The sequence below is a fragment of the Myodes glareolus genome, chromosome 8 (genome assembly GCF_982192425.1).
Source record: "Myodes glareolus chromosome 8, mMyoGla1.1, whole genome shotgun sequence".
NCBI lineage: Eukaryota > Metazoa > Chordata > Mammalia > Rodentia > Cricetidae > Myodes > Myodes glareolus.
The window spans coordinates 24,070,658-24,078,840 of NC_142033.1; the positions used below are offsets into that span (position 1 = coordinate 24,070,658).

At 44.5% G+C, this 8,183-nt stretch overlaps 1 long non-coding RNA gene across 1 annotated transcript; it reads left to right on the forward strand.

Moving 5' to 3' along the window:
• The first annotated feature begins 1,762 nt into the window (after positions 1 to 1,762).
• Positions 1,763 to 7,979, forward strand: LOC148121135 (uncharacterized). Its single transcript, XR_015738552.1, has 2 exons — positions 1,763 to 2,429; positions 4,705 to 7,979. It is a non-coding gene; the product is annotated as an uncharacterized LOC148121135 (long non-coding RNA).
• Positions 7,980 to 8,183: the final 204 nt, after the last annotated feature.

Here is an 8,183-nt window from a genome sequence, read left to right on the forward strand (position 1 = left end):
TTTCTGCATGATCTGTCTATTGCTGATGGTGGGTTGTTTTGATCTTAACTGTTTTGGGTATATTGTAAGATTTCTAGATGTTTAGCAACAGTTCTCAGTTGCTTCTTTCAGTTATCCTTCATCTTGTCTGACTTAAATGGGAGGAAAGAGTTTCTGTGTAACCTCTTGTCTTACATTTAAGGTATTTAACTATATTGCTTTTAAATATGCTTACATTTCAGTTTCATAAACAGTATTTTTAATTTTAATATTCCATTTCAGACATATTATTTTTGGTTTAGCTTTTTACTTTTCATTTTTATCTTATTGAGAATAAATTTCTTTTTTCATTCAGTATATCCTGTTTATAGTCCCACTTCATTCCTGACTCCTCTCTCTTCTAGTTTCTTTCTTTCTGTCTCTCATCAGAAAAGAATATACATTTAAGAGATAAAAAAACACACATGATAAAATAAAATATAATAAACCAAACCCATCACATCAAGCAGTTCAACAGAAGGAAAAGAACTCCAACAGCAGGCACCAGAATCAGGGACCCACTTATTCACACACCTAAGATTTCCATAAAAATACTCAGCTGGAAGCTATATTATACCTGATGCAGACCATGTAATCCATGTTCCTGCTGCTTCTGTCTTTGTGAGTCCTCATATGAGCCTTGCTTAGTTGATTCGGAGGGCTTTGTTCTCTTGGCGTACTCTCTTCCTTCTGTCTCTTATAGTGTCTACCTCTTCTTCCTCTAGCTTTCTGGAACTCAAAGAAGAGGGATTTGATGGAGACATCCCATTAAAAGCTGTGTGTACTAAAGATTCTGTCTCTATATAATGTCTTGTTTTCTCTGCATCTGTCTGCAACAAGGAGAAGCTTCTCTGATGATGGCTGAATAAGGCACTGGTCTGTGATTATAGCACAATATCATTAGGAGTCATTTTATTGATACATTTTTGTTTTAGACCAACAGTGTTTGTTTTTACCTGGGGGCTCTGAGGTATATAGTTTCTGATCCTTGATCATCCAAACAGCATCAAATATTAGGTATGGGGTCTGTCTGATGGGGTGGACCAAAAGTCAAATCAGATATTATTTAGTTTTTTCCTTCAAATTCTGGTCATCACTGCTCTATGTAGCACATCTTGCAGGAAAGATCTTGTAGGTGGGTTGGTATTTATGTTTCTCTTTTTGGTAGCCTGCAGAGTATCTTCCTATTCCAAAGACACTAGAATGTAGGGGAGAAGGCTCTGTGTCCATAGGCACCAGTTTGACTTCTCCATATTCAATGAGTTGGGTGGGTATTGACATCAACAATGATGCCCCCTTATATCTGTTGGCAGAGGTAAACCCATTGTCTCAGCAACAGGCTTGGTTGTTTAAGGCATTCCAAGGGATCACCATGGCCAACAACTCTATTGAATGCAACACAGTCCCAATACTGGAAGCCTGGTTTGGTGCTAGTCCATCTCCATCATTGCTAGGAGGCCTCATTAGGATTATAATAATTTACTTCATTAAGTTCCCACTGCACTAAGTTTCAGTACCATCTCACAGATGCCCCTCAGTTACAGTTCACATTTACTCACTCAACCCTTTCTCCCCTCCATCTTCCCATCTTCCCATTCACCTTCTATGCCTTCTATTAACCAGTAAAATATATTCTACTTGCCTTTCCAAGAAAGATACTTCTGTCTCCCATTAGTCCCTTCCAGTGTTTTCCTGTACACGTAACCTCTCTGTTTACAACTTGTAGTCATTTACTCAATGGCTGAAGGACCCCAATTCGCTTTAACCACAGTCATACCGTTCTTGCAAAGGATGAGCAAATAACAAACTTAGCTCAGGACCTCCTGGAATGCTGAACAAATAACAAGCTCCATAAAAGGCCTCCGCTGAGCAAAGATACCTACCTGAGGTTAGAGCAAGGACAGCCTTATCTGGCTGCAAAACAGGGAATTTATGAACTGGCCATAGAAACAAAGAAAGAGAAGATTGCGAGGCCTGAGTCACGTAGAAAGCGGGGCTCATCACGGATCAGGGGCTATGCTATCAGACATCTAGTCGCCAGCCAGAAAAGGGGAAGGCAGGATGAGAGGAACAATAAACCGCCAAGCAGTCCCCTCAATGTTATCTAGGTTAACAATTTACCACCCTGCATCTCGCTTCTGTAAACCTTGCTTTTTGCTCCCCTATAAAAACCCCTCACCCCCAACCTGCGGGGCGCAAAGTTCTCCGAGAGACCTTGTCGCCCACAGGTGCCTGTGTACCCCAAATAAACCTCTTGCATTTTGCATCCGGCTGCGTGCTTTCGACTGGTCTTTGGACATGGGGGTCTCTCCCGAGGGAAGACGCCCAGCGGGGAGTCTTTCATTTGGTGCATGGGCCGGGAAGTTGAGGCCCCTATCCCAGAGACCGCCGAATCACTGCTGGGAGGTGAGGTGAGCTGGCCAGCATTCTATGTTCTATGTTTTATGTTCTATGTTGTATGTCCTGCGTCGTTTGCGTCTGATTGTTGCGCTGCGAATTTGAATTTGTACGATTCAGCTGGGTCGATTTGTATTTGGCGGGCCTTGGAGAGGAGCTGACGAGCTCAGACTTTCCCCCCCGCACCCCGGGAGACATCCCGCGGGAATTTGGGAGCTCGAATTTTCGGGCTCATTTGTCTGAACCCACGACCAGAGTCGGACTTTTGTCCGAGGTACGAGGTTCGTTTGTCTGAACCCACGGCCAGAGTCGGACTTTTGTCCGAGGTACGAGGTTCGTTTGGGGGGCCGAGGTGTCCGGAGCCTCTTTGTAATAGCCCCGTTTGAGCAGCGTGTTTGATTGTCAGTCTGTTCTATTGTGCAGCTTATGGTTTGTCTGTTTGTTTAAAGAATCAAAGTTAAGGTATCTGGAAGAAGGTACAAAAAGCAACGGGGAAGAAAAATCCCTTAAGTTCAGCGCAGGAGGAATTTGGAAAAACAGCAGAAAAAAAATGAGGTAACTGAAGGCGGGACTATGAGGACAATGGGGTACGGGAAACCACGGCTTCCGTCCCCTCTCCATCCACCTGCGTACCGGCTGATAAAGACTTGGGGCAGGAGTCTCGTAGGGAGGCGGGGTTTGATCGTGTCTGACAACTGTCTTCCCTGTTCTTAAAGAGCCACAGAGTTTTTGAGGTGATTCTCGCCTAATTTTGATGGGAGAGCTCTATGCCTGGCTCTCATATGTATGTTTGAAATACTGGGCAACCGTTGCAGTGGCTAACTGACACGGAGTTGGGCCAGGCGCGGTGGCGCACGCCTATGGTCCCGGCTGCTCGGGAGGGAGGTGCAGAACAGCACCGGAGAGTGCTGGCTCGTCCGGGAGGCGTGGCCATGCTAACCAGATGCTGGCGGGAATTTGCTGGAGTCCGCAGAGGCGTCTAGGAAAAGCCAGGTCACTGCTGCGGCTTGGGCGGGCTAAAGTGACTGACATCAGAGGCTATGTGTCCCGGCCTTCTGGCAGGGTTGCGGTTTTCGGAGGACCTTTTCTGCACCTGAGCACGGGCTGTGCGGAAAGTTGCGTTTCCATAGCAACATGGGCGGGCTCATTCAGGGTGTACAGATCGCCAGCGGAAACGCGCAAGGCCCGGGCAGGGCCATGCCTTTGTTTGAGCGCGCCACAGTGGGCCATGCCTCAGGGGCGGAGCTGTCGAAGCCGCCGCCTTCTGCTGCTGGTTACCCGTATCCTAGGTAACAGAGGCGGACTTATCCTCAGGCAACGGATAAGATAAGATAAACAATGCTAGACTTAGAGGCTTTTTTTCATCTGAATAGCAGAGCTGAAGAGATGGCTCAGAGGTTAAGAGCACTGCCTTCCCTTCCAGAGGTTGTAAGTTCGATTCCCAGTGACTGTGTTATCTTAGGACTCCAGGCTGGGAACAGGAAAGCGGTTTTCTCATATTTTTAGAGCAATAATCTCATCTGTGCCAGATTTAAAACGGTTTAATTCTAAGGCCTGCTTTTATAGCACGGGCAAACAAGATTTGCTCTTTGAAACAGAGACTTATAGGTCTCTAAGTTCAAAACCAGCCTACTTCCAGTACTGATTGTGCTGAATTTTTACACTGAGATTTTTAATACTCTTAAATATTAATTTGGGAGGAGAGTTTTGTTTATGTTTTTCTAGGAATGCTGACATACATTTGGGTGCCAGCAAGACTGACAAGAGAAATAAAGAAAAAAAAGATGACCCAGTAGATGCTGAATGTCCTGCTGTGGAAGATTCATATGAAGGCAGCAGAGATGACCTTCAACCTCTTATCTCTTACTCTATTTTGCCTTTTCCTTCCTTAGGAATGGATGGGAACAGAGATATTCTTGGCATGCTGTGTCTAGGTGGAAGTGCTATATGTCTTTGATTGGTGTGCTACATGCCAGCTCAAATGAGGAGGGACAAGGTCTTTATGGCACAGGCCTTGACAGCCTTGAAATGTGTATCCTCACCCCAAGTTTGGCTCTCAGCCTTAAAGAGCTCTTTCAGATCCTATGGGTTATAACTATTATAAATATCTGTCATCATTTATAGGGGCTGGTTACAAATTATTGTCGGTTAATGTTAAAAAAATTGCTGGTCTCAAATGTTTCGTACTGGTATGTGCTGTTCTTGTTTAAAAATTATCATTGGTTAATGTTTTATTTTTTTTTAAAAAAAGAGCCTATCGCTGATCTCAAATGTTTCACACTGGTATAGGATTTTATATGCTGTTCTTGTATGCTGTTCTAGTTTAAAACATAGCCATATATCCCCACTGAGAAAAACCACAAGAAAGACTTTGGTAAGAGTTTTTATGTTGTCTAAAAGCAAGAGAAATTTTTGCTATGTTGTCTAAAGCAAGGAAAAATTTTGGTTAAAAAAATATGTAAACAGATGGGCCTTATCTAGGTCCCCATGTATGTTTTTAAGGTCAAACTTAAAGCAGGTAGGGAGCAGCTGACAGTCCATCACCGCAGGGCTCTGCCATCTATGTTTCTTGAGCATTTAAAGGAGGCAGAGAAAATGTTTCATAAATAAGAGACGGAGAAAGAGAAGCATGAGAGAGAAAAAAATGGAGGCAGAAGAAAGAGGACTGGAGGGATCACAGACAAAAGAGAAATTTGATAGAATTTTGGCCGCAATGGTAGGAGAGAAAGAAAAGATAGAACATAGACAGATAGGGAACCTGGGCAACAGAAGACCAAAGATGAACATGGACAGGCACCCCTTGGACAAAGGACGATGTGCTTATTGCAAAGAAAAAGAACATTGGGCAAGAAATTGCCCAAAGAAGAAAGGAAGGGACTCTAAGGTACTGACCCTAGCAAAAAATGATTAGAGGGGAGAGAATAAAAGACTTTAATAATTGGAGCAACTGGATAGAAACAGTATCTGTGGACCACCTCACGAACTGTAGATTTGGGGAGAGGACAAATGACTCATTCCTTCCTGGCTATCCCCGAGCGTCCTATCTTTATTAGAAGGAGACTTGCTAATGAAGCTGAAGGCCCAGATCGGGTTTACTCAAACCAGGCTGGAGATGATTAAAGCCTTTTGTTGACTGAACCAGTGACCTTCGCTCCCCCTGCTGTCCTCCATCCCGCTACCCTACTGCCTGAGACTGATGACATCTCGTCTACTCATCAATGCGCTGAGAAGCTGGCACCAGAAATGATCTGAAGGATCAGCCGTGGCCTGAAAGTCCGAGCTGGTGTACAGATGGCAGCTGTTTCGTGATTGAAGGTAAGCGGAAGGCGGGGACAGCAATGGTGGATGGGAAGCAAATGGCCTGGGCATAGCCTCCCTGAAGGACGTTGGCACAAAAAGCCGGACTTGCTGCTTGGATACGAATGACAGAGGGAGAAGTCTCAGCATCTACACTGGCAGCAGGTATGCTTTTGCCACTGCTCATATTCATGGAGCAATATACAGAACATCTGCAGGAAAAGACATATACTTGGCCAAGACACCAAAAAGCTTGAGATGCTGTGGCTGAAAGAAAATCAGACGACAGACTCTCTGTCTTGGCAGAAGAAGTAGTCAAAAACTGCAAGGACTGTGCTATGATTAATGCAGGACACTCCATATATGCTCCTGGGAAGAGGCTCAGGGGCGATTGGCCTGGAGCCTATTGGAAAGTATATTTTGCAGAAATTAAGCCAGCCAGATATGGCAACAAGTACTTATTAGTTTTTATAGATACCTTTTCAGGCTGGGTAGAAGCTTTTCCTACCAGGACTGAGACAGCCAATGCGGTGGCTAAGAAGATCAAAGAAGAAATCTTCCCAAGGTTTGGGATACCCAAGGTAATTGGATCTGATAATGGACCTGCATTTGTTGCCCAGGTAAGTCAGGGACTGGCCGCCCAATTGGGGATCTATTGGAAATTACATTGTGCTTACCGACCCCAGAGTCAGGACAGATAGAAAGGATAAATAGAATTCTAAAAGAGACCTGCGGAAATGACTGGACAGCCCTCCTTCCCTTTTGCCCTGTTCCAGGTTTGGAATACCCCAGGGGCGATTTAAACTCATCCCCTATGAGATCCTATGTGGAGAACTACCACTGCTCACTGAGTTGGATAAAATGTGTAATCCTGATGTTACTCTTTCTAGACCTTTATTTTCCCTGTCTAAAGGTCCTTGAAATGGAGAGACATCAGATCTGAAAACAACTGAAAGAAGTATGCATCTCTGCCTGGATCCACGCCCCCCACATGAAGCGAGCTCCTGAACTACCCAAACTACAGTATCCGAGGCTTTTGACAAAGCTACCAGTCAAAAGGCTTGGGTTTAGAGGACTAATCATAGACAGACTTTTACTGAGGTTATGTAATGAGACTCTAAAGGGCCCTAAGACTCCTGACACTTGGTACTTGGTTCCTGGTTTAGATAGATGATGGGTTTGTAGTACAGGTTTGATGCCTTGCATGTCAATGTTAATTTTTGACGTTACCAAAGATTACTATGTGCTTGCACAACTGGTATGAGTTTGACAGGCACCCATCTCGCTTTCGACGAGAACCTATTTCTCTGACACTAGCAGTAATCCTGGGCCTTAGAGAAGCTGCCGGTGTTGGGACAGGTACCGCTGCCCTAATGCAGGCCCCTCAGTACTTCAATGTATTAAGATTTGAGGGCTTTAGAACAATCTGTTTCCAAACTCGAAGAGTCATTGACTTCCCTCTCAGAAATGGTCTTACAGGATAGAAGGAAATTAGATTTGTTATTCTTAAAGGATGGAGGATTATGCGAATAGATCTCCCTGGATGACTACTTTGATATCCTCCCTTATGGGACCACTCCTAACTTTGCTTCTGCTACTAATATTGCCTTTATTAGAAAAAGAACAGGTGCTGTTCAGGTTTTGATGTTGCACCTCCAACACAATGTTTTTTTAGGGTCAAGAGGATACTGAAATCTAGTTCTATGGTTAGAACTAGGCACTAAAAAAAAAAAAATTGGGGAATGAAGGACCCCAATTCGCTTTAACCACAGTCATACCGTTCTTGCAAAGGATGAGCAAATAACAAACTTAGCTCAGGACCTCCTGGAATGCTGAACAAATAACAAGCTCCATAAAAGGCCTCCGCTGAGCAAAGATACCTACCTGAGGTTAGAGCAAGGACAGCCTTATCTGGCTGCAAAACAGGGAATTTATGAACTGGCCATAGAAACAAAGAAAGAGAAGATTGCGAGGCCTGAGTCACGTAGAAAGCGGGGCTCATCACGGATCAGGGGCTATGCTATCAGACATCTAGTCGCCAGCCAGAAAAGGGGAAGGCAGGATGAGAGGAACAATAAACCGCCAAGCAGTCCCCTCAATGTTATCTAGGTTAACAATTTACCACCCTGCATCTCGCTTCTGTAAACCTTGCTTTTTGCTCCCCTATAAAAACCCCTCACCCCCAACCTGCGGGGCGCAAAGTTCTCCGAGAGACCTTGTCGCCCACAGGTGCCTGTGTACCCCAAATAAACCTCTTGCATTTTGCATCCGGCTGCGTGCTTTCGACTGGTCTTTGGACATGGGGGTCTCTCCCGAGGGAAGACGCCCAGCGGGGAGTCTTTCATGGCTAATATTAACATATAAATGAATACAAACCATATTTGTTTTCTTGGTCTGGGCTACCTCTCTCAGAATTATTTTGTTTTGTTTTGTTTTTACATACAAAGTTTCACTATATAACAGCTCTGGTC